This window comes from Haliotis asinina, chromosome 11 (genome assembly GCF_037392515.1).
Source record: "Haliotis asinina isolate JCU_RB_2024 chromosome 11, JCU_Hal_asi_v2, whole genome shotgun sequence".
NCBI classification, from domain to species: domain Eukaryota; kingdom Metazoa; phylum Mollusca; class Gastropoda; order Lepetellida; family Haliotidae; genus Haliotis; species Haliotis asinina.
Window position 1 is genome coordinate 16,144,453 of NC_090290.1, and position 27,166 is coordinate 16,171,618.

The 27,166-nt window shown below is 37.5% G+C and overlaps 1 protein-coding gene across 5 annotated transcripts in view; it reads left to right on the forward strand.

Moving 5' to 3' along the window:
- The window catches only part of LOC137256582 (rho GTPase-activating protein 23-like), a 134,096-nt gene that overhangs the window by 28,198 nt on the left and 78,732 nt on the right, over nucleotides 1–27,166 (forward strand). The window contains exon 1 of one of the 5 annotated variants that reach the window (XM_067794459.1): nucleotides 10,782–10,905. The exons of 3 other annotated variants lie outside the window; for them this stretch is intronic. The gene's annotated coding sequence lies outside the window, so the exon portion shown is untranslated. Of the gene's footprint in view, nucleotides 1–10,781; nucleotides 10,906–27,166 lie in introns of those variants that run through there. One more of the 5 variants, XM_067794455.1, reaches the window with a different exon arrangement.

Below are 27,166 nucleotides of genomic sequence, written 5' to 3' on the forward strand. Positions count from 1 at the left end.
TGTGGTAATAATGGATTCTTTAAATATCATTTTGGTTGAAGTGAGATATGATGATGTTCCCTGTGATTCTTGAGTAGAAAGTGTTGTTTTGGTTCCATCTTGTCATAGAATAGCTGTGAAGAACAATCTAACAAGCACCTTGTCGTGAACTAGATATGATGATCACAGTGGAAGTGTGAAACCAAAAAGAAATCTAGACTTTTCCAATTAGTATACTTCCAAAGAATCATTGGATGCAGTCTTTTCAAGGCTCTATGCTTTAAAATATCCAATTAGTCAAATTATGACTGACAGGAGTTGTTTTGATCTGATTATTTTTCTCATGCATGGAAAGTTTTTGATATATTTGTTTGTATACCAGTCCACCTGACCGATATCTCTACCCATCATTTCCAGCTGTACATACATGTAGAGATAGCCAGGCCAGGACTTCCTTGACCGATGCTGACCTTTTTCGGCCAGGATGTCATTATAACAGATTGTGTTTCCTGGGCTGATGATTTTGGAATGTTACCACTGATAGAACCAATCCTCTGATAGAGGACAGGTGTGCTGTATAAGATGGCATCATGGTGTGCCTTGCTGTGTAGCATTTCCAAGTCAATTATAGCTTGAAGAATTTTTTAAAATGATTTCAATAGTTCATGTTCAGCAATGCTATGTGTTCTTCATTGACATTAAAAAAAGGTTTGATATGGTTATACTTTCAATAATTCCCCTGTAAAAATGTTATTTGCTGTAATGATTTTGAGTAGAACATGTCCAATGATGCAGTAAATACCTCAGTAATGGATGTGATATGATGCATCAGTTCCTCAGTAAAATCTATGAACTGATGCCTTAATTCTTCAGTAAAACATGCCAAATGATACAGGAATTCCTCTCAGTTATATATGTTAAATGATGTAATAATTGCCCCAGGAAAAGATATCAAGTGATGTAGTAATTCACCAGTAAAAAGATATAATTTTTCTTCAATAAAACATGTCAAATGATGCAATAATCCCCTGTAATACATGGTAGAAGATGCAATAATTCCCCCCAGTAATAAATGCCAAATGATGCAATAATCCCCTGTAATACATGGTAGAAGATGCAATAATTCCCCCCAGTAATAAATGCCAAATGATGCAATAATTCCCTGTAATACATGCTGAAAGATGTAATAATTCCCCCCAGTAATACATGCTAAATGATGCCATAATTCCCTCCCCATTAAATCATTTGTCAAATGATTTAATAAATCACTAGAAAACGACAATAATTCTCCAATAAAACATGCTAAATGATGCAATAATCCCCTGAACTACAAGCCAAAAGGTAATAATTCCCCAGTATAGCATGACAAATGTTACATTAATTCCCTGACAACAATTTAACACGTGATGCACATGGTCTTCCTGTAAAACGTGATGCATGGTAGGAGAACTCTCACAGGCAAACACAGAACATTCTTGTAGAAGGGACACATTTCCCCAAGCAGGTTTAATCAGCCGAATGTACAAAGTGTAGATAGACATGAGGCAATTAGGAAGCTGACATACAGTGACCACCTTCCCCCACGCACCCTTCTACAGTATGAGTAAACGTTTACTGTGGAGCCTGTCTTGTTTGGTTGTGTGGAAAGTTGATAAGTGCCCTGCTCAGCAAACGAGGTTAGAGGGTAAGCAACACAAATTTAGTGTGAAAAAACATGTTCGTTAATGGTCCATTGTTCTTATTCAGAAGCCATTTGTAAATCAACTGCTCGAGTCATAGGCTGGGGTTTTCGTATTCAGTTGTGGATTTTTAGAAGGTTTATTGGCTTGTGTATGTAATTTATCTGTAAATGATGTAATTTAATTGTCAGATATTCATGAAGTTGGTGTCTTACAAAATGTGATGACATTTTTATGTTAGTTCTGTGCAGTTCTCTGGAATGAATTATTAATGTTTGTCAAGAAGAAAGAAGAATGGAACTACATGCAAAGTATTTTGAATAAAATTTTAGAATTGGACAGAACACAGTTGTTTCACTGTAATCTAAATATAATGTCCAGAAGATGCATGTTTGACCTTGTCTTGTCCAAAGCGTGGAGAGTTGTCTCCCTTACAGGCACAACATCCTCACTTTGGGGCTGACCATGATTCTTGGTTTGTCTGCTCCATACTTGTGGTCATGGGCTTGTAATCATCTCACATCAACATTCTTCACACGTTAGCAGAGACAAAAATAACATTTAAAACACTGTTGTTGTTGTTGCTGTTGTTGGTATTATTCCGACATAAATGTGACTAAGGCAATAGGTTTATGGTGCAAAGTTGCCTCCCTTACAGGCACAACATCCTTAGTTCAGGTCCACCCTTATCATGGTTTTGGGGTTGTTTAAGCACCACACTCCTGCTCATGGGCTTCACCTAGCTGGTCAGCATCTCAACAGCTTGCCTTTCGCGTTACGCTGAGGGGATGCTAAAGTTTAAAACTCTATTCCATGAGACATCCAACATGCTTATTATTATGTCATAGCTATGCAGAAACTGGCACTTTGTCCTTTTTGGGGAGACCTGTGGCATGTGTTCTTAGTAACTGAAACGAAAATTGTTTGATTGTTTGAGAACATCAAGACTTAAGACCCTCTTCAAAAGGGCATATGTCTGAGCATGGTGAGCAGGGTATATCGTGATAAGATATGCTACTCATGTATATGTGTATGTATATGAAGTTCATCGTTAGTAGTTCTTAATAGTAATGTTGCTGTTGCTGTTGCTGCTGTTGCTGTTGGTATTTCTTGGGCATAAATTTGTCTGCAGTGTGTCTCATCTTCTGTGTTCAAGCAGGTGCTAAGATAGTAATTTTAAACTTTTGAGCAGCCAGCAAAAGTGTCAAACCTCTGATAAGCTTGATGTTATCTGCTGTAACATTACTTGTTTTCTTTGCAGTAGGCCTTGAAACCTCCACAAAATCTTCACTTTTATGCTGTTTGTTCAACAATTCTGTTTTCTTGAAAATGGTTTAAAAATCAGTCTTAGTTTTAAGGAAAGAATTTGTTTGGAAAATGTTTTTCGTTTGCTGTTTACTGCTGCCCTTGGTAGTATTCCCAGATATTACATAATCAAGTCTAGAGCAGACAGTCCAGTGATTGACGTCATGAGTATCAATCTGTGCAGTTACGATATGATAACATGCATGAACTAAGTCATGACGCATGACCATATAATTCTTATCACCTCTTACAACAAACCTGATTTCCTGAGGACCAGTTCTAACCTAGATCCAGCATGCCTTGTTTGGAAAGTGAAAGCAGTCAAGCATGCAGCAGTGCCTGAGAAGCAATGTGTATTGTGATATCTTGGAACGATACGATGTGATTTGATTCACATCATCATATGCTATCTTTAGTTATCTTCTTTAGTTATCTTCGTTGATCTCAAGTAACAGTGTAAATTTTGACATAACCGTCAATTTCTAATGAAAATTAGCAATTTTAAGGTCAACAATTCGTATCATGATGAGAAAAAAAAGAATTGATGTATTTATCATCCGACAAAGTATCACGATTATTGATACTACGATATATCGTCATAGCTCTATTTAAGACAGTGCGAAAAAACAAGAGGAGGTGAATCTTCTGTTAAAATCTGACAACAGAAGATGACTCTGATGTTGCATTTTTGTCAAGGTGAGATAACTCTGGTTTCATATTTAAAGAGGATATAACTCTTCTCTCCAGATACATACATTGATAGAACTAATATATATCAGATATTCATCTGAAAAAACATAAACGTATTGTTCGTCATGAAAAAACAAAACTGTCATTTACAGAGCTTGTTTTTTTAAAACAAACTGCACAATGTTTCCAAATGTTTCAAAAAGTTCAATGTGTCATGCTGTTTGCATGTTTTCCAATTCTTGTTTCTTCTGTCTGCCCTCTTTCATTACGACTCCCCAAGTCACCTCTCTGTGGTGTCAATTCCACACATTTCCTTGTTTCCAGCTCAGAACATCTATTCGAGAATATCTTTCCGAAAAACAAGAAAGCCAACATGGCTGAGGAATTTCAGTAACTCCATCTAAAAAGTTCTTGATTGCCCAGCATGCATTTTCAAGATGGCGGTAGTCAGGTTTCAAGGTTGAATCACGTCCCTGCTAATTGAATCACATGCCTCAGATGATCGGATACTACCTTCTTACCACATATTATCATCCTCACAAAGCCTATTCTTCACTCAACTGCTGGTAACCATTTTAGCAATCTATGATGAAAAAATGTTAGATTTATTTGAAGCGATTGACATTCTGTAAGCAAAATAGTCTGGGTTTTCTGTTTAGGTTGTTTCACACATTTTTAATTCTCAGAAATGGCCTGGGAAAATAGTGTAACAGTAGAATCAGATATCATGTGGATTGTCTCATTCATAGTTTTGCATATACATGTGTTAAAGTAATAAATTTGGAAACTTTTTATGCTCGATGTGATGAAAATTCTTTGGACGATGTGTTCCCCATAATCCCTAGCTTGTAAATGTTGATAAATAACACAGTTCTACATTCTTAATCTTTTTTCCCAACACTAATAAGGGTAATCTCTTAACATTTTTGAATTAAAAAGAATAAACTCAACTCAGACACCTTAATCAAACATTATACTAGTTGTACATTTTCATTCAGTCCTGCTAATTAAAGCCTTCAGTTAATTTAGGGATCAGTTCCCTATAATAGCAGACATATTGAGAATGCTATCAATTTTCTCAAATTACCAACAGGAAAGACAATTTTGTGTATTTACACTGATGAGTATTTCCTGTCATGATTGGTTCAGAAATTACAGGATTCTAGATCAAAATGATTTTGAAGGGCAAACAGTTTTACATTCTGTAAGTAGGACTTGAAAAGATAAACTCATTAGGAGCAATATATTAAACTTAGAACCTGTTAAAATTTGAGGATTGAAAGTAAACTGGGAAAGTAATTTTCCTGAATGATTTTATGTTGGTACTTTACACCAGTATATTCAGAGAGAGAAAAATTCCAGAAATTTTCAATAATAATTGATTTCAGGCATTCATAATGAAATTATTTGAAAAGTTTATTTTGAAGTAAGGTGGACAAAATATATCACACAATTTATTTCAGTTTTAAAGGAATTATTTGTTTCTTTCCAAATTATGTATTATCAGAAACTAGGTGTCAATCCAACCTTAGCATCTAATCAACTTACTTGCCTCTTAGTGAACTGTAGTTCCACCTGAGACTCCTAAAAATAATTTTTCATAGTTTATTTCATCGGCCATGTCAGTGGAGTTAGTTCTTTACAGGTTGCCTCTGACACCATGGTGTCATAACGTCAGCCCCTGGTTGCAGCTATCTGCACTGCAGCTCAAATATTGCTGACTCTTGCAAAACAGCACACATTCCTACAGATGCAAAAAATTCGGTCAGTGATTTAACACTGAACTGCCAGGTGGTACTAAATGTCCATGATAGCTGTGTCATGGAGCTCTCGTAATCCTAAGATCTCGTAACTTTTCTAGTAGCATCCGTTGCTCCTGTGTTACAGTATAGGAGGTACATTGGCTACGAGAAAACTTACGAGATCTTAGGCTTACGAGAGTTTTGGGGCCCAGGACCGAATTGAGATGTCCCCCACCAGGCATCAACTATAGGACTTGGGAAAACCTTCTTTGTGATGAAAATGATAACCCTTGTCGACTTCTGGTTTTCACTTACATTGAAAAGATAAAATTTCTTTGCAATTTAATGTGTTTATCCTTTCAGTGCAATGTTTTGGTACAGATGCTGGCATCTTTATCAAGAGTCTTTTTCAACATCTGTCTTCTGTATGGACTGACAGCTATTCTCTGAAATCAACATATTTTACAGTAAAAAAAAAATTCAAATTAGAATAGCTCTGTTCCAAACACTGTTAAGACAGATAGCATGAACATAACTTTGGGTGTGTTATGGTGTATGAGCAGGGTTGAACACCTTTTCAGCAGCACATGCAGGAACATGTAAAGTAAACATGATTAAATCGGTTTTGTGGATATTTAGACATTTCAGCCATACGTTTCAGCTGTGCATACAGAAACATATAAAATGAACATGATTAAATCGGTTTTGTGGATATTTAGACATTTCAGCCATGCATACAGGAACATGTAAAGTGAACATGATTAAATCGGTTTTGTGGATATTTAGGCATTTCAGCCATCCATTTCAGATTTGCATGCAGGAACATGTCAAGTGAATATGATTAAATTGGTTTTGTAGGTATTTAGACATTTCAGCCATGCATACAGGATCATGTAAAATGAACATTATTAAATCAGTTTTGTAGATATTTAGACATTTCAGCCATACATTTCAGACATGCATTCAGGAACAAGGAGACTCTTGGATCATTATTCAACCAGTTTTTTCAGCCTCTTGCTTTGGACTTAGGCGAGTCCTGGTTCTGATACTGAAGTGTCGACTGTAGAATGTATGAAGAACAAATGTTACAGATCAAAGATCTACCAAAACATAGTAACAGGGAAACTGCTAAATAAATATTTGTTGATATCACTGTAAACTGTGTACCATGTTTTGAGGCCAGCGTCAGTGAATCATCCCTCCATCTTCAGACGAATGTGGTTAAGTCTGAACAGTTTTCTTAGATATCGCACTTTCGTTTTCATTAGCTGAGCAAAGTTTGAAAATAAGGGTAAGTTAACAAATCTGTTGCCACTCGTTCCCAGACTTCACCTCGGGATCAATACTGTAGGTCCTTTTCATTGCAGACACCAGTGTTTCTATTGAAAGAGAAACAGAGCCGAGCTGTAGATGAGTTCAGTTTTCCTTGTGCAGCAATAGAGAAGTTAGGACAGCTCTAGATTCCATGCCAGATAAGATTTGGAAAAGGGTGTAACATGTCTGAATGATATCTATAACACAGCAGGAAAAAAATCGGGAAATATAGAAAGGTAATAATTTGAGTTGAGTGTCACACAATACAGCGAGCATGAAATACGGGATTTTCTGGTTGAGACCTTTCCTGTAGCTGATAATGTCAAGGAGCTATGGAGGATGGTTTATTGGGGGTGTTACTGGGCTGTTGATGCAGGTTCTGTTTGGCTGTGAATTTACGGAGTTGTTACGTCATGAAGTGTGAGTTAGATAGAGTGAGTGAGTTAAAGAGATGGATGGATGAGTGAGGGTAAGTGGTGGACGGATGTCTGTGAAGATGGTGAGTGAGGATGGTGAGATTTTATGAGTCCTTTCTCTGATGAATATTATAAAATATTTTGATTCTAAAAAGTACAGTTTTTGTTGTTACAAACCTAAAACTATTATCAAAGTTTAGATAGAGTTAGATAGAGTGAGTGAGTTAAAGAGATGGATGGATGAGTGAGGGTAAGTGGTGGAAGGATGTCTGTGAAGATGGTGAGTGAGGATGGTGAGATTTTATGAGTCCTTTCTCTGATGAATATTATAAAATATTTTGATTCTAAAAAGTACAGTTTTTGTTGTTACAAACCAAAAACTATTATCAAAGAAAAGTAAGGTATCATACCGAGAGATTATAGGTTCAAGAACTAACAATGCATCATTGAGATGAAATATATGCACTAAGTAATTGTGTACCTTGTAAATAAAAGTGTTTTGATGGCGAGATGGTGGATTATTGCAGTCCAGCTTGTAAATAAAAGTGTTTTGATGGCGAGATGGTGGATTATTGCAGTCCAGCTGAGTTAATTGTATGATAAAATTTACAGGATGTTGGCTGTTATTTTAGGTCAATCGCACGGCCAGATTGCTGACCAGCGTAATCAACTCAACAATGGCGGCTGATAGACTGTGTGGGTAACACAAAAACGAAAACAGGCCAGCGCAGTCGGTCTTATTGCTGACCAGCTGTTGCCCTCGGCGGAATTGTTATTTATGATACTCTTACCCATACAATTTCAGTTTTGTTGTGTGCTGTTTGCCATACACCTAATTTCAGTTTTATTTACAAGTTTGGTGAGAAATTCAACATTGGTCAGATGCTTGAATGGGTGGCCAAGGTCCTGCTGTGTCATGTGTGCCAGTGTGTGGTAGCCCAGTGGTTAAAGCACATGCTCGTCCGCTGAAGACCTGCGCTTGATTCCCCACAAAACACATTTTCCCCAATGTGTGGGAATATCACTAGAAGCAGCATAAAACCAAACTCACTCACTCACTCTTATGTGCCAGGATCCAAGTGTTCTGTTCTTTCTTGGATATATTTGCATCAGGGTCTGTATGACAAACTGAGGTGCTTATCAGACCTCTACTCTGCCAATTTCAAATTTATTTTGAGATTGAGTGGAACTGAAGAAACTAAATTCAGAAGTAGATGACGCTAAAACATTTTCATTATAGTGATGATGCATCAGTATACCCCCATGTTGCTGTTGAATATTAGGAAAAACTGGGCTGTCACATGAGTTTATGGCCTTTGAAGGGGTCACATATAACAGCTAATTGCAGCTAGATCAAGAAGTTGGCCACTGATGCTTTGTCGAGCTATGTGCTAAATACAGCAAATACAATATATCTGCCTTACTCATTCCTTCAGTAGACAGTTACTGATTGCAAACTAAAGAAAAACAATTACCTTCAAGTCGGAAGCAATCTGGTCCATGTTTTTGGGGATGCCTCTGGTGATGGAAAAAACATTCTTAGTATGTCGATGTGTCGTTATTCTTCAGTAAGGTCATGAAAATACAAGGCTATTGAATGGGACGAGATGTTGATAAAATGTTCAACTGCTGTAAATTCAAACCATAGATGAAACCATAAAAATCAAATTTATTGAAGTCACAGGAGGATTTGCTGGTAGTAGGTTTAAATCTGGACAAAATCGGACATGAACAGTCCATGCCTAAGTCCTTTGAATGTCCTTCTAGAAATTTGACAGTTAACATCATGTTTGGAAGAATTTGACAGTTAACATCATGTGTAGAAGAATTTGACACTTAATGTCATGTTTAGAAGAATTTGACAGTTAACATCATGTTTAGAAGAATTTGACACTTAACGTCATGTTTGGAAGAATTTCACAGTTAACATCATGTTTAGAAGAATTTGACAGTTAACATCATGCTTGGAAGAATTTGACACTTAACGTCATGTTTAGAAGAATTTGACAGTTAACATCATGTTTGGAAGAATTTGACACTTAACGTCATGTTTAGAAGAATTTGACAGTTAACATCATGTTTAGAAGAATTTGACAGTTAACATCATGTTTAGTTTAACTCCATGTTAACATGTGAACTAATATTACATGCACTTGCTTGACGTAACTGAACTGTACCGTAACAGACTTCATTTGCCGGTTCATTAATACCATGAATGTCTATGTTAGAATTGGTCTTTAAGTAACCCATGCTTATCGCAAGAGGCTTGGATGGTGTTGGATTGGATGGTAAGAACAGCTTACTTGGTTGACACATATTATAGGTTCCCAGTTGCGTAGGTCAGTGCTCATTCTGTTGATCACTGGATTGTCTGGTCCAGACTTGATTATTTACAGACTGCTTCCATATAGCTGAAATTTTGTTGAGTGCAGCGTAAAACTAAACACACTCACTCAGGCTCAAGTAACAGATTATAATATATGAAATTCAGAACCAAAAGTATTTCATTTGATTTGATTAAATGGTTTTATATATAAAGATGCTATTTTTTAAAAAAAATGAAAATAGTTTACTGCCTATATGGTAAGTCCTTCCGGTTTGATAATGTGGTATTTTCTGTTAGACTGTCACTTGAAATAAAATGATTGGGTGAAAATGAAATGCTAATATTTTCAGAAGAACTTGCGAAAACATTATTGTGGTATTCCATTTAATATTGAAATTATATTATGGAGAGTTGTCTTGGTAATATAATCATACATCTGGTGGTGTCGGGGTGTAATATGGGACAGACCTGATGTGAACGCCAGTTATAAACTGCCTGGCCTTTTGCCGGGGTCATGGACTTAATTGATGCTGAAATTGACTTGTGAAGGATTATCATAATACCTAGCAGCTGTTTGCATTACAGAAGGGGAGTAATTGGTGCATGTTTTGTAGGTGACAGTAATTAATGATTGTTTTGTCAGGTACAGTCATACAGGGTGGTGAGATTAGACAGGGCATTTTTTGGCATGATCATTTCTGTTTTATTTATTTTAGATTCAGTCACACAATTTTATGTGAAATTTATTAAAATTTGAAAAGATATTTTTTGCTAGAGTTGATAAAAATTTGGTAACAAAGTAATGTTTAGTTAAAAAAAAGTCAGGTTAAACAAAATAAGCATTACTTGGACTTTATGATTATGTGTTTTTCACTTTTGTGTTAAAGTGATTCGGCTATGAGAAATTAGATTGGAGATTAATTATTCTGTTCATAATAATATTGCAACATGAGAATTAAATTGTAATTGGATATTTTTCATTTTTTTTAAATTTTGAAAAAAAAATATACCAGTGGCTAGTGGGCGTTTTCAGTTTCTCAATAATTCAGATTGATTTTGACAAGTGCATAAAATATTCAAATCACTGTCATAATCACAGCACGTTGAGCTAAATTGAACTGCAAGTTTGCTAAGGATTTGGGGACAGTCTTTGTGCTTTGTGTTGCTATGACGCTGCCTGATTCAGTGATTCAATGATTCATGGCCCTAGCTATAGCTCGACATGCAAATGAGAGGTGCAGATTTGACGCAAGGGAAAGGCATCGTGTATCGACCAGGTCTAGCGGAATTACCCGCCCCTGAGCTGATGACGACTGCAGCGTTAATGCTTGAGTGATTATGACCAAGCATTCTTGTACACTGCCGGTTAAATAAGACACTTGAAGATCGGCATTTTAGCCTCATGCTGACTTGCATGGATTTTACACCAGGAACATGCTCACTGGAATTTCTTGGTAGGTGCTACTATTCCAGATAGTCTTTGATTATCTTAGCTTTGGAGCATTCCAGTATGGAATCGGTTCGGGAGATATTAGGATGGCTTTTTTCTTCTTGAAGATGTGATTGTTTATTTTTAGAAAGTGGACTCTGAAAATGTCATGGAATCCATCTTGGAAATGTTTCTGATGGTGTTATTTATTTTATGCAAATGGATCATGAATTTGATTTTGATGCTTTTATGATTTTTGTATTTAAGGTTTAAATTTGAAATGTGGAAGTTTTCATATTTTTTTTTCAGATTTGATAAACCGAAATTTATTGTTTCCTCATTTGCAACAACCAACAGTTAGTTCCTGTGTTAGGGTAAATTATTCAACACTATAGCTGTTTTTGGAGATCACATTTTGGAACTTGTAGGTCAACAGTTTGTACAGATAAATTACATTGTTTACAGTCTCATTGTTTTTATGTTGATGTTTTTTGCCATTTATTGATGTTTTTGTGTAATTCTAGAGAACACAGACACAGATATCTTTGAACTAGGACAGTTGGTACACTAGGCTGTTTGTGGGGCTCGGTTTGTTGTTGTTTTAACACTGCTGCTGTTTGTAGGATGTAGTGCCTGACTTCAGGATTGCCTGACCACCCACTAGTGGTGACACCTCAGTCAATAGTTTTGGGCCCTTGAGGGGCCAATGGCAAGAACTGGTCCCAGCAATCTGCGCTTATTATTAGATGTTTTGGTTTCTTGTTTGCAGTTATATGCCATCAACCTGTAAATAGAGTCCAGTGATCAACAGCAATAGATCAGGTTTCAGACACGGTCATTGAAACATCACATTATATATTGTTCATTATATCAACCACTAGGTCACCGGTTCAATTGGGGTAGCCTCGTGGTTAAAGTGCTTGCTTGTCACAGCGCAGAACTAGGTTCGATTCCCTACATGTGTACAGTGTGTGAAGCCCATTTCTGGTGTCCCCTGCTGTGATAGTGCTGGAATATTACTAAAAGCGGTGATGACCATACTCACTCACTCACTCACTCACTCACTCACTCACTCACTCACTCACTCACTCACTCACTCACTCACTCACTCACTCACTCACTCACTCACTCACTGTTGGTTCAGTTATTGCAAGATTTGCTTCTATCTAGCTGAATATTAGTCATTGCTAACTGTATCACCATGACCAGTAAATATTTGTAAGCAACTATTTATAGCAAATCTAACTATACCTATCTATAAAAGTTCTTGAGGCAGTATATTTAAAATATGACATAATTTTTATCATATTCACATCCGTTGCTGTCCTTTTGTGTGCTTTGGAGAGTAAATGTCAGGTTGTAGCAAGCTGCATTGTTTGACAAATATTTGCAAACACTTTGCATGAAGAATATGAGGTGGTGATGATTTTGACACTTAGCTGACATTGTGCCATCTTCTTTGATCATAACTGAGCCCATGTGTCAAGTATTTTTTTAACTATTTTGTAGTGTTTCTTAAAATATTGTAATAATAAAATATAAAATATTTGATATTGACCATCACTCTTTGTCAGCTGTTTCAGTTCAGTGCTGATTTTCCTTGCCATGGAGGCTGGAATATTGCTAAAAGTGGCAGAAAACCATATTCACTCACTCGCTCTTGCTAATCTCCATGGATTGTAAAATGTTACTATTTAATTTATTGTTATTGTTAAAGGTAGGTGCTCACACTATTGACCACTAGTCTGGGGATCCATTTTGAATCATTCTCCAAGTAAAGTGATATGGTTGTAATGTTAGTAACCTTGTAAAGATCTGGTTAAATATCACTTGCTCTGATACTGTTAAGGGGTTGCTAAAATAACAAAACTATACTGAATAACATCCGAAATATTCTGAATTACATAATCTATCCTTAAGCCATTAATATTGTAATTACCGAGCATCAACAGGACTGATAATCTGAAATGCAAAGTTTTGGGGAGGTAATCTTTTTTACCCTTTGAGGTTGTATGTATTAAGAAATAGTTTTCTGGTCTTAGTTTGTGAAATGAGCAGAAAAAGTCTGATCAGCATCACCCAAGGTCTTTTCTGACGTCACTGACAGTGAATATCAATGGCAATAACATGTTTACAAGGTGGACAAAAGTATTACAGGATTTATAGATTAGGATTATGACAGGATTAAGGATAGATGATAGCATGCACTGAAAGCAGCCCAGTCCTCATTTCTGGTGCTTCCTGCGATGATATTGCTGGAACATTGCTAAAAGTGGCGTCAATCATACTCACTCACTCTTGTTTCAATTCCGATAATCTTGTTTTTTATGAGAATTGGAAAAAAACATTTTCCTTGCTGAAAAAATAGAATCCTAATGTTTTTATTGGCCCCCAAATGTGAACTTAACAGAAAAATAACTTGTTTTTCATTGTTTTTTGGTCCCTGTGTTTGTCATAAATATGTTTAGTATCTAAGAGGAATGTTAGTTTGACTGGTGATTTGAGCATATTTCCTGCCTGCCTTTAAATTTTCTGAGAAAAATTCATAAACATAAAAAAGTAATAATACAGGGCCCCGTTTCAAAAAACTCTCGTAAGCCTAAGGTCTCGTAACTTTTCTCGTAACATTCCTACTTACTATGTTACAGTATAGGAAGTACGAATGCTACAAGAAAAGTTACGAGACCTTAGGCTTACGAGAGTTTTGTGAAAGGGGCCCCAGGTCAGGCCACACACTGAAATGCATGTTTTGACTGACAGTGTTCTCTGCCTTAAACAAGCATATCGACAGATTGATCTCTGACGTATTTTGAACGTGTACATTGATGGTCATTAGAGGTGCAAGAGGGTTGATATTCAGTCTTATGAGGAGGCTGAAAGAGTCAGGCTGAGTTGTGAGGGAGAATTTGGCTAATAAGGATTCCACTGGCAGAGCTGGGAGACCTGCTGGTTTGTTGAGTGCTGAACATGGAATTGTTTTTACTGCCTGTGGTGGTTCAAGGTCATCAAGGATTAGAAATATGAAGCTTGACCTTGACTTTGATGTTGGATTTTTCTTGCAAAATGTTCTTAAAATAGAACAAATATCAGCTTGGATCTCTGTTTGCTTTTTGGTTTAAGAGAACAAATATCTTTGAACATCATTTCAGTGTTTGTCAAGTCGGATCCTGTGACGTGTGTCATGCTTGAGATCTGGCATCTTCGTTTAACTGTGTGCTTGATTTCTCTGTGTGTTTCAGGGAAGGGAGACATCTTGTATTTAGATGAGTACGATTATAGGATGATCTGCTTTGTATTTGTGGTAGATATCCACCCAACTTTCTTCTACTCTTGAGGTGTTTAGCATTTGTTCAACCAGTCCTGTTAATTTTATTTTCTGCTTTTTACTTTTTTTACATTTTTTACTTTTTTTCTGTATTTAATTTTACCATTTTATTTCAGTTGAGAATTTCTTAGCGTTGGGATACATTGTGTGAAGCCCATTTCTGGTGTCTGACCCTGTGATGTTGCTGTAATGTTGATTAAAGCAGCATAGAACAAGACTGTCTGACTGACTGATAGAGAATTCTCAAAAACATATTCTATTTTACGATATAATTTCATGAAAACAGTTTGTTTCTTTCTTTCTCGACATGCACATGACAATTTAGTTTGTTATACAGACTCTGAAATAAATATACACAATGCTGCCCATGCAAGTCTGGAATCCATATCAAGTCTAGATCACCAGAGTGTCAATAAATGAAGAGGGATGGTGGAGTAACCTACTAACAAAAGTATTCAGCCATCATGCTGTAGGTCATGGTTCATTTCCCCTTATGAGTACTAAGTATACGAGCCATTTTCTGGTGTTCCCTGCTGTGATATTACTGGAATATTGTGTAAAACCTCACTCGCTCACTCACTCATCAATGAAGATATTGTCTGGACCCCCTTCTTAACATACTGGACAAACTAAGTTGGGGATATTGGTATTTTTAGGAATGATACTTTATCAATGTGTCAGTGAATAAATAGATTATTAATCATAATTTCAAAATTTCAAAATTTACACATACCTCTGACTATTTTTATACATCACATGTGCATAATTTGTTTTCAGTAAAATATTTTCATTTAGAGACCAGTTGAGGTTTAATGACAATTTTGTTTGATCAAATATTATCTCCATCAGCCAGTGTCATTGTACATCACGATATCACATGACTCTTCACAAGCAGCGGACAGTGTGCTTCCTATTTGTGAAGTGGTCTGACTCGTTGAAGTACCTCCTATACTGCTGGTATACTGGGAGATCTTGAAAGGGACATTCCTGCTTCTGTTAGTCACCGAATTTTGACATTGTTGCCCACCGATGGCTTCTTATTCAGCTTGTGAAGTCAAATGGAAAGGATTCGTGCACTTTTGGATTTCAAGTATAGCAATACTTAGCATACCGTAAATCCTTGAATAAACACAGTCAGTCAATGCAGGTTATTATGGCTATGCCTGCCTTGAAATGGGAGCTGAAAACCAAAGTTGGATGTCAAAATAATTGCTCTTATATAACAAGGTACAAGGAGATGCATATGTATGATTGCTTGCACTGTGGACATTAACAGACTTTATATATGGTGGTAGTCTTCTGGGATTGAGTGTGACAATATTTCATGGATACCCATCTCAGAGTATTCAGATTCCAACATACCAATCCTGTTTTTGTCCTGTAAAACCTGGGTGTATGGCAGACGGGAACAAATAGTTTTATCTTTTGATGTCTGTTTTCGTTCAGGGTAACAAGTTTTCTGTTTGATGTCTGTTCAGGAAGGGTAACATGAAATATCATCTTTTGATGTCTGTTAAGGAAGGGTAACATGAAATATCATCTTTTGATGTCTGTTAAGGAAGGGTAACATGAAATATGGTCTTTTGATGTCTGTTGAGGAAGGGTAACATGAAATATCGTCTTTTGATGTCTGTTCAGGAAGGGTAGTGAGAACTGTTGTCTTTTGATCTCTGTTCAAGTGGATAAAGAGAATTGTTATCTGTTTTATTTATGTCTGTTCTGGTACCGTAACAAGAAGTGTAATCTTTTTGGTGCCTTTTAGTATGATGAGTATTCTCTAGTTTGATTAGATTCATTAGATGGTAAGAGCAGGGAGTTGGGGGATCGACCCATGGACTTTCCTACCTACAGGGGCATTGGGGTAGCCTAGTGGTTAAAGCGTTTGCTTGTCATGCTGAAGACCCGGGTTCGATTCCCCACGTGGGTACAATGTGTGAAGCCCATTTTCTGGTGTCTCCCTGTCGTGATATTGCTGGAATATTGCTGAAAGTGGTGTAAAACTAAACTCACTCACCCACTCATACCTACCTCCTAGCAGACTGTTTTGCTGTTGATTTTCCATAACCTGCTTGAGGAGATTAACCAGATAAAATATATTTGGGAGGAACACCCCTCAACATATACATATACAACGTATACATGAAAATATACAATCTTGATTATCAGTAACAGTTTCTGTTAAATCTTAGACTCAGGAAATTTGGCGAACTTTCACTCCCATTTAAAAAGTGGTCTCTATTCATTGGTTTGTTTTGTTTTTAAGTTTTTAGCTCGGAGTTGAACATTTTGAGAGGCAAATATATTTTCATGAATAATAAGTATATATTTAAGAATCAAGAATTTTGTTTGCTCAAAACACTCCTTCAGGGTGGAGGATAATTGACTGGGAGGTTTTGGGAGGAAATATAATTGCAACCATGAAAGGTAAATAGATATATTGTACATTATTCACTGATTACATTTAAAGATATTGCATAATGTTTATGTGTGGAGGGTCATATGTGTTTATGACTGCAGTATGTCATGTTCAGACATAAACATAAGCCAGTAGACATTACACATTAGGCCTGTAAACTGTCTAGATTTGACAAGCTGTTTAGAAATGATTTCCTTCACTGAAAAAGTGTCGTACTTGACCTAAGAAATCACCCTGCTTACATGTGTCTTGCTGATAAGCATGTGTTGAATATCCCAGCCGACAATATTCCTTAAGAATAAAAGTGTTTTGGTGGCAACAGATTGGGCTCTGATAAGGGCTTGGAACTGAATGGGGATATGTGATTCTGGTGTGGGCAACGCTTTAGCAGGCACAAAATATTGGGTCTGTGTTCATTGAGTTTGAGATGGAAGCATATGAGCTGATGTGTGGGAGTCAGAAAGTGAATGGTCATTTAAATCATTTATTCTGTTAAGTCTTTGAAGGGCATTTAGAAGTAAAGTGCATTGTGTTCTCATATAAAGAAGTTGATATCCATAAAATCTTCATTCTTATTGATTCTGTTGTTAAGGTAGGAGGTAGAATATCTCCCTGTTTATAAATGTTTGTAAGGAGGGACTTATTGGATTGGGTGGGCTGATACTTGGTGATTTTGTTGGGTTGGTTGATTGGTGGTTTCGTTGGTTTAGTTTGTGCTGAGCGGTTGGTTGTGATGGTTGTGGGTTAGGGTTCAGTGGGATGGTTGGGGTAGGGGTTGGGTTGGTTTGAGTAGGGTTAGGATTGGTTTGGTTAGTGTTCAGTTGTATGGTTGTGATAGGCATTGGGTTTGGTTGAGTAGCGTTGGGATAAGATTAGTTGGGATGGGATAGGTTAGGGTTCAGTTGGATGGTTGGGGTGGGGGTTGGGTTGGGTTGAGTATGATTGGGATAAGATAAGTTGGGATGGGTTAGGTTAGGGTTCAGTTGGATGGTTGGGGTGGGGGTTGGGTTGAGTATGATTGGGATAAGATAAGTTGGGATGGGTTAGGTTAGGGTTCAGTTGGATGGTTGAGGTGGGGGTTGGGTTGGGTTGAGTATGATTGGGATAAGATAAGTTGGGATGGGTTAGGTTAGGGTTCAGTTGGATGGTTGGGGTGGGGGTTGGGTTGAGTATGATTGGGATAAGATAAGTTGGGATGGGTTAGGTTAGGGTTCAATTGGATGGTTGGGGTGGGGGTTGGGTTGAGTATGATTGGGATAAGATAAGTTGGGATGGGTTAGGTTAGGGTTCAGTTGGATGGTTGGGGTTGGGGTTGGGTTGGGTTGAGTATGATTGGGATAAGATAAGTGGGGATGGGTTAGGTTAGGGTTCAGTTGGATGGTTGGGGTGGGGGTTGGGTTGAGTATGATTGGGATAAGATAAGTTGGGATGGGTTAGGTTAGGGTTCAGTTGGGTGGTTGGGGTGGGGGTTGGGTTGAGTAGGGTTGGGATAATATAGGTTGGCATGGGTAGGCTTGTTAATTGCAGCAATATTCTGAGCAATGTTCCAGCTATATGAATTCAGCAGTTGATGTTATGAGCTTGGATCAGAACAATTAGGGTACAAGTGCATGCTGTCAACCTACTCAGTCATTTAAGTAAACTTTTACCACTAAGATATCAGTTTCTAGGGATCTGTAATCTAACATGGAGACCCCTTGAGTTCTTGAAACTTTGTGTTTGTTTTTGTTAGAAATTACATTTGAAAATAATGTCAAACTGTCCTGTTTTTTTAAGGGACTATCAGTTTCATAAGAAGACACAACCAGTGAACTTGTGAGCTAGATATGATTGATTGCAGACTGAAAGCAATACTGCTTGCAAATAGTTCGAGGTCATGAAACTTGTCAGAGAGTACCAACACACAGGAAACAAAAAATTTAAAAAAAAAGATCCTAACTTTTTTCTTCATTCGTTTCATTCATTAATAATAGTAAAATTTAAAATTACATTTCCAAGAACCTACTTATCAGCCCCCCAAATCTTTAACATGATAAATATTTTAAAGGCCTTTATGTGAAGCTTATATTGTTAGGTTAGGTTAGGTTAGGTTAGGTTAATGATAAATTTTAAATTTACGTTTCCAACAACCTATATTCAACTATATTCCCCAAAATTGTGACCTTAAGAATATTTTATATGATGCACTTAAGCTTTTGTGTCACAGACGTAATGAAACCTTTTTCTTTCACTTAGCTGACAGTTAAGCCAGCTGTTTGTTGTCTGGAAATGGGGAAACTTGTGACAATAGCCTGCTGTATGTCTCTGCTGTATACCAGACACCAAGCTTGTTTACAATCAAGACAGTGGAGTCTTTGTGCTGCGGAGCCAATCCCACAGCTCCGATTTCAAGAAGCAGTAGGCTGTTGCCAGGAATCAAGCCCCGTTCTGTCAGGAGGGATCTGCAATAGAACCCAACATCCTAGTAGGGGTGGGTGTCACAGATCTTGGGAACCAGCGTGTAAACAAGGATTCTTGAAATGGCTAGAAGTTCAGGACTTGTCTTCTTCGAGTTTTTATCTTGGAAAAAAATGTCAATGGTTTTTGTTTGCACGCCTCCTGCACTGATCAAAGATTGTTTTGGGTGAATTGTTGAAAATTGTAACAGGTCGTGGTGACACTTGACCGACATATATTTTTCAGGATTTCAACTTTGTAATAGTGTAGCACAGAACCTGCAAATGTTTCAAGGTCAAATATGCAGATTTCAGTGAGTGAAGAGGTACACATTTCAATTTTGGCTGATATGCAATGTTGTTTTTCTGTTGTGTTTTCTCTGTCAGTATCTGTGTTTTGAATTACTTTGTTACCCTTTGGATGCTATATATGCTGTTACTGATAAGATGTGTGTATTTCGACTCTTTAACAGAAATAATGAAATGCTTTCTTGATTAAAGCTGATAATTTTGAAAAAGAACTGAATGTTATTTCTTATCTTTAAACAGTCTTGGAACATATACACAACATCAGCGTGAGATGGGTCTTATTACGTTCACATTTCCAAACATCAGGTACAATTATTACAGCAGAATGTATGTCATAGAGTCATGTTTGCTGCAATATTTTGAGAAGCTATTATTATAGATAGGAAGACATGACTGAATTTTCGTTGCAACCAACATCAGTAAAATTGTTAATATTTCAAACTTCAACAAAAGCTGTAGCCGGCCTTGTATTACAAGACACAAGAATTTGCTATGAAGAGTTATGTGCCTTAGAGCTTTCAGGATCTAATCATCATTGGACTGTATAAAATACTGCCAAATACCCTCAGGAAAAAAATGACTGACAAATACCACTGGATAAAAAAAAAATGTTTGCCATATATCCATGGATAAAAAAATAAAAGACTGCCAGATACTCGTGGATAAAAAAAAAAAAAAATGACTGCCAGATACCTTTGGATAAAGAATGCTGACAAATACCCAGGATAAGTAGATGATGACTGACAAATTACTCTGGATGAATAAATGACTCCTATACAGGTAAAAGACTGGCAAATACTGGCTAATGTGTTTCATAGATTCTCAAGTGATCCTTCAATGACTGCATGTTGTGAGAAAGCTGTGTCTAGACAGATTGCAAAAGACAGAGCTGTCAACACCATCACTCAACAGCTGATATCTCTGTCTCCTTTAATCAAGAGTCCTCAGAAGAGGGTGTCAATTAGGTAGCTTGATACATGGAATGAAATCTAGAGAGTGGAGTTGATTTAAGTTTAGTCTTTTTGTGCCATGTCTTACCCAGAAGCCCATGCTGACATTTAACAGTGGGGTGACACACAGTCTCTGGAAGCTACTGTTTTCAAATTTAAAGGGCGTCTTGAGGTCTAGGAATGCTCCATCATATTTGATTGCATTCAGTGACCTCCAAGCCTAAAATATTGGAAATCTTTTCTTACTCAGTACATTTCTCACTCTGCCATTCCAAATTCATAAAGTCTGGACAAGATAAACCTGTGATCGACATCATGAGCATTAATCTGCACATTTGGGATACAGTGGTGTACTGCAACTTCGCCAATGCGCCTGACTACTCAATTGAGTTTAATGCCTCTTGCAACAAGCATGGGTTGCTGAAGACCAATTCTGACGATGATCTTCTGGAATCATGATCTTATATAAAAAACAGCCGAAGACCAACATGTTTTTGTTGCAAATATTTGTATATGCAGGTGATATGCTTTGTTAGGGATCGCTTTGAACACGGTATATAAATTAGCATTGAGTTTGAAGCTTTATACATAGGTAGGTGAGTGAGTGAGTCTAGTTTCACGCCACACTCAGCAATATTCCAGCTATATGGCAGCGGTCTGTAAATACTCAAGTATGGACCAGACAATCCAGTGATCAACAGCATGAGGATCGATCTGTGTAATTGGGAACTGATGACATGCGTCAACCAAGTCAGCGAGCTTGACCACCCAATCCCATTAGTTGCCTCTTACTGAGAGTAGCTTAATATGTGATATGTCAAAATGATGCTTTAAATTTTCCCACAGGTATTAAGGAAATGAAGATGCTGTATTTCATAGCTTGAAATTACAAGTTCAGGCTGCCAAGTAACAGCCGAGAAGGGGATGAGTATAGAGCTGTATGTCTTTTATGCACTCGACAAAATAAGTTAGGGATATTGGTAATTTTATGATTGATATTTTGTCAGGGTATCAGTGTGTAAATAGATCATTATTCAAATTTCCAAAATTTACATATATCCCTAACTGTTTTTGTCCAGTATATTATTATTATGTTATATGTGACATTGTGTGTGAAACAGAGGAGTGACTGTTATCATAGGAACTGTTATCCATGGAAGTTCCAAATCTTTGTCTCATAGCTTCGAGTTCTATTTGAAATAGTTTTGATATTTTAGGCAATTTGTGTAATACATGGAGTGTTCGGTTTTTGGTGTTAGCTGTGTAAGTCTCCTGCTTATCAATATTATCCCAGAAAATGTGTTTGGACTTGATAGAAAGTTGTTGTATGCGAGATTAATATAGTAACTTGATTGAAATGAGTCTATGAAATTCAGATATGCCTGAACACTTGGAGCGATGCTTTCACACGTGGAGGGAACTGATAGGACATTAACAGATGCTTTCTTGATACTACTGCAAAAACAGTTTGGATGATTTAAAGCATTTTTCACCTTGGAATTTACATGTTTTGTCTTTTTGCATGTCAGAGACACATTTGTACATAACTTTAGAAAAATATGTTGCTATGGGAGAATTAGTCAAGAGGTGAGAATGTTGTCAAATGTTGCCGAATTGTGTAGAGTTGTGTCCCTTTGCTGTAAATTTTCCTCTCTTATGGGTTCAAATCTCACTTTAGCCTGATTCTTAGTTTTTACTGCACAATAACAGTTCTAGTGGATTTTACCATTTATAAACTCCCATTTGTAACACACTCTTCTGAAATAAAAGAAATAAAAAAGAAGAAGAATTTCGTAAACTTATGTCATTTTCGTTTTCATTCTGTGTTCAGCTTACACAAAGTGACACATTCAAAATACAGTGGAAAATCATATTAAACTGAGCTAATCTGGGCATGTCAGTGGAGTAGGTACCAAACAGGTGATGCTGGATTGGTTGTAGACTGACAATAGATTCTGAATATATGTCATTTTGATTGTGACAAATTAACCCTTTTAACTGAAAAGGAGGACCTAGTCAGATGGGAAATTTAGCCTTGGCTCATTTAGAACTTTAGCATTGCAGGGAAGAATAGGCAGTTGGGAAAATAATGTGGTTCAGGGACTGTGATTCTTCCCTACATTGCAGGGAAGAATAGGTAGTAGGGAAAATAATGTGGTTCAGGGGCTGTGAGACTGACTACATTGCAGGGAAGAATAGGTAGTAGGGAAAGTAATGTTCAGGGGCTGTGAGACTGACTACATTGCAGGGAAGAATAGGTAGTAGGGAAAGTAATGTGGTTCAGGGACTGTGAGACAGACTACATTGCAGGGAAGAATAGGTAGTAGGGAAAGTAATGTGGTTCAGGGACTGTGAGACAGACTACATTGCAGGGAGGGCTAGGTAGTGGGGAAAGTAATGTGGTTCAGGGGCTGTGAGACAGACTACACTGCATTGAGGGCTAGGTAGTGGGGAAAGTAATGTGGTTCAGGGGCTGTGAGACTGACTACATTGCAGGGAAGAATAGGTAGTGGGGAAAATAATGTGGTTCAGGGGCTGTGAGACTGACTACATTGCAGGGAAGAATAGGTAGTGGGGAAAATAATGTGGTTCAGGGGCTGTGAGACTGACTACATTGCAGGAAGGGCTAGGTAGTGGGGAAAGTAATGTGGTTCAGGGACTGTGAGACAGACTACATTGCAGGGAGGGCTAGGTAGTGGGGAAAGTAATGTGGTTCAGGGACTGTGAGACAGAGAACACTGCAGGGAGGGCTAGGTAGTGGGGAAAGTAATGTGGTTCAGGGACTGTGAGACAGACTACACTGCAGGGAGGGCTAGGTAGTGGGCAAAGTAATGTGGTTCAGGGACTGTGAGACAGACTACACTGCATTGAGGGCTAGGTAGTGGGGAAAGTAATGTGGTTCAGGGACTGTGAGACAGACTACACTGCAGGGAGGGCTAGGTAGTGGGGAAAGTAATGTGGTTCAGGGACTGTGAGACAGACTACATTGCAGGGAGGGCTAGGTAGTGGGGAAAGTAATGTGGTTCAGGGGCTGTGAGACAGACTACACTGCATTGAGGGCTAGGTAGTGGGGAAAGTAATGTGGTTCAGGGACTGTGAGACAGGCTAGATCAGATAGTTTGGGTTGCTGACTGATTACAAGTTTTGGTTGGTTGAAAGATTTGTTTGTTGTTGTTTGGTTTAATGCCACTGTCAGCAGTAATTCAGTCTCTTGTGATCAGCATTAGTTGCTGCAAATGTAAATGGTAGTCCCAAAGTGTTGAATTTTGTGTTGCATTACCAAGTCAACAATAAAAATCAACCCCCCCCAAATTAGGAGTACATGCTTGGGGTTTAATGTTTAGCAAGAATACTGCCTAGATTTTTATTGAAAATGGTCAAACATAGTCAGATGATCTCAGGTAGGAAATTTTTTAAGAGGCATTTGTTAGAAGGAGGAAGTGTTTCCGTGAGATAACTGAAAAATAGTTCTTTCTCAGTTTAACATGTGAAACTTTAAGAGGGCATTGGCTCAAAAACGTCTTTGCAGGAACTGCGCGTCTACACACCTTCACAGATCTGTTCAACTGTGATAAGCTGCAGGTGCAGATAAACAGGTGCAGACATGTCCGTATCACACGTCTAGGTGGGATATATGACCCTCTCTACATGTTAAGCCATTTTTAACGACGTTTTGGTGCCAGTTATAACAAGGCAAGTGGTTCTACGACAAGGTTTTGTGTCATTATGTGTCATTAAGGTGTTAGCTTATTTGGTAGATCAGCATTTTCATCTTAATCTTAAAGGCAAATATTTCAAATATTTGTTGTTCAATCTTCTTTTATATGTTGTACGAGCTTGAAGAATGTCTGGAAAATGTGAAAAAAATGAAAATATCGATACTTTTATTTTGGATTTGAATGTGATAGTTTGTAGATTTTTGTTTCAGGGTTGGCATAAGAAATAAGTTGCTTGGCTTCATCCAGAAGCATCTTAAGATAATTATTGTTATAGCTGTGTTATGGCTGCCTTACACTGACTTAATGTTTACATAACATGGGGATTGTGTCTTATCATGACTTCAACATCTTAATACAGTGACTTTCAAACACACATCTGCCCCAAAAAAGCTCTTAAAGTACAGAATATGTACACAGTTTGAACTGAAATAGACACCCAAATCTTGAGACTCAGTGCCCTTAAAGTTTTCTATGTAATGATTAATGATCAATGACATGTTTCGAAACAGGACACATACAGCAAACAGAGGTCATGTGTACTCAATCTGTTGCAGTCTTTTTTTTTTATTGTTTTAATCATAACAATGAAAAGTTTATTAGGACATTCTTGTTTGCCCTGTACTTATTACAGAGTGAACGATCCAGTCATATCATAACTGAAGTTTTATTGGTTGGTAGAATTCCGGGACTCTCCTGATAACAGAAAACATGTCGTCATATCCCAAATGTGCTGATAAGTGCTGATGCTCTTGATCACTGGATTGTCAGATCCAGACATACTTATGAGGAGATAGCCCAGTGTTTAAAGCATTTGCTTATCACACTGAAGACTCTGGGGTCCTCATATTAGTAAGTGTGAAGCCCATTTCTGGAGTCATCCATCATGATATTGCTGGAACAAAGTGATGTAAAACTCAGTCACTCATTCTGAAACATAAACCTGTATTGCTGTATAATTAAAGTTCAGTTATAATTCCTAAATTTGAGAAAATATCTGTACAAGTTATCCAAATAAAAAAAACATGTTCTTTACTGTGCCGATAAGTTTAATTACAGCTGCCTTTAAAAGTTGGAAGTTAAAATGTTTGCTGCCTAGTCATCCCTTCATGGCAGTAATAATTATCCTATTAGGAAGTCTTATCTTTTGAGAAAGTTATTTTTTCCTTTTGCACAGATAACATATAATTAGGATTAGTCATTATAATTGGTAGACGTCTTGATAAGCTAAATGGAAGACACAAGTACTTATGTTGGGTAGATGTATGACAGAACTGATGAGTCAAGCACATTTGTCGTCATGAGTTGTTGGCAACAACAGATTTCATACTTCTGGACCGACCATAGCCTAGACTTGCCCTAGCTGCTAATGGACATTTTGGTTAAAATCAAGTTTGTCAAAATTCATAGATCAAACACAAGCAATCTTTCCAAGATAACCGTGCCCATAATAAGGGTAAACATTTGCTCTAGGCCTCTGGATTATGATCTGAACTTGTCCAAGTCTGTAAAATGGTATTTTATGGTTTATCATGTGTTCGATAAATCATAGATTACAGAAAAAATAAGTTGTTTCTATAAAAGACCAAGGTTCTGTACATCTGGATTTTCCTATGAAAAGGATTATAGAATTGCTGTACAACAGTGGATTCTACATACACTTTACCTTTTCGAAAAGGTAGTATTTATTAATGTAAAGTACAATTCCTAAATTTGAGAAATTATATGGACAAGCTACTAAATAACAAAAAGGTGTCCGTTTGTCTAGACTTGTCTGTTATAGGGTGCTGTGGGGTAGCCTAGTGACTAAAATGTTCACAAGTGAGGCTATAGGTCTGGGATCGACTCCCCAGATAGGTACAATGTGAGGAACCCATTGCTGGTGTCCCATCATGTGACATTCATGGAATATTGGTAAAAGCAGCGTTAAACACACTCAGTCGCTTGTCTGTTATAACAATTTTAGAATTGCTGTACAGCTATGCACAGGCTTCTTGATGTTAAGAGTGAGTGAGTGAGTTTAGTTTTGTGCCGCTTTTAGCAATATTCCAGCAATATCACGGCGGAAGACATCAGAAAATGGGCCTCACACATTGTACCCATGTGGGGAATCAAACCCGGGTTTTCGGCGTGACGAGTGAATGCTTTAACCATGAGGCCACCCCAATGCCCCTGATGTTGAGACTTGAAGCAAGGCTAACACCGCCAAGAGAAGCCATTATTCCACCTTCTTGTTGATTGCTGTGTGCCCAACAACTGTAATTATACATACAGTCAAATTACTGATTGTACTGAGCATTGTTTGGTTTCCCCAAGACGTAGTTACCTGCCAAGGTTATTACATAATTGCAGGGTGAATTACATGTATCAGTTGGGATTAGTGTGGTGGATTTGATGTGGAGCAATGAGCAGATCTATCTATCTGAGTGTGGTCTTGTATGCAGAGTCGTGACTTTCCAACTCATCTTTGTCATGGCTTCCTCATGAAAACATATTGTAAGTTGAAACGTTTGATAGCATGCTGGTGTGTAAGACATGTATGAATTGTAGTCACTTGATTCAAGCAGTTGCTTGTTCTGTGCTTTTTGGAAATATTTTCTGTATGTGCCTAAACTTTGAAGCTGCTAGTTTGACAATGGCTTTTATGTCATTTTAAGAAGAATTGAGTATTATTGCAAGAATTAATAGATGATTTACAGGCCTGAACAGAATTTTATATGACTTTTGTAGTTTCTACAGGTGGTGGGATAGCCTAGTGGTTAAAGGGTTCGCTCGTGATGCTGAAGACCTGAGTTTGATTCCACACTTGAATACAATGTGTGTAACCCATTTCTGGTGTCCCCCCCTCCGTGATATTGTTGGAATATTGCTAATGGTAGCGTAAAACTAAACTCACTCCCTTGTAGTCTCTACAGTTTGTGTCTCTACAGTTGCAGAGATGCCTGCCTTTGTTTTTCCAGAGTGGCTTGTGGTTAAAGCATTCACTTGTACCGCTGAAGACCAAGGTTAATTTTCGTACATGGGTACAATATATACTTCTTGAATGTTCCTAAAAGTGACATCAAACCATGCTCACTTGCTTCTTGTCTTTTCTGGTTATGTATTTGGATCCTAGATTTTGCCCTCATTCTGTTT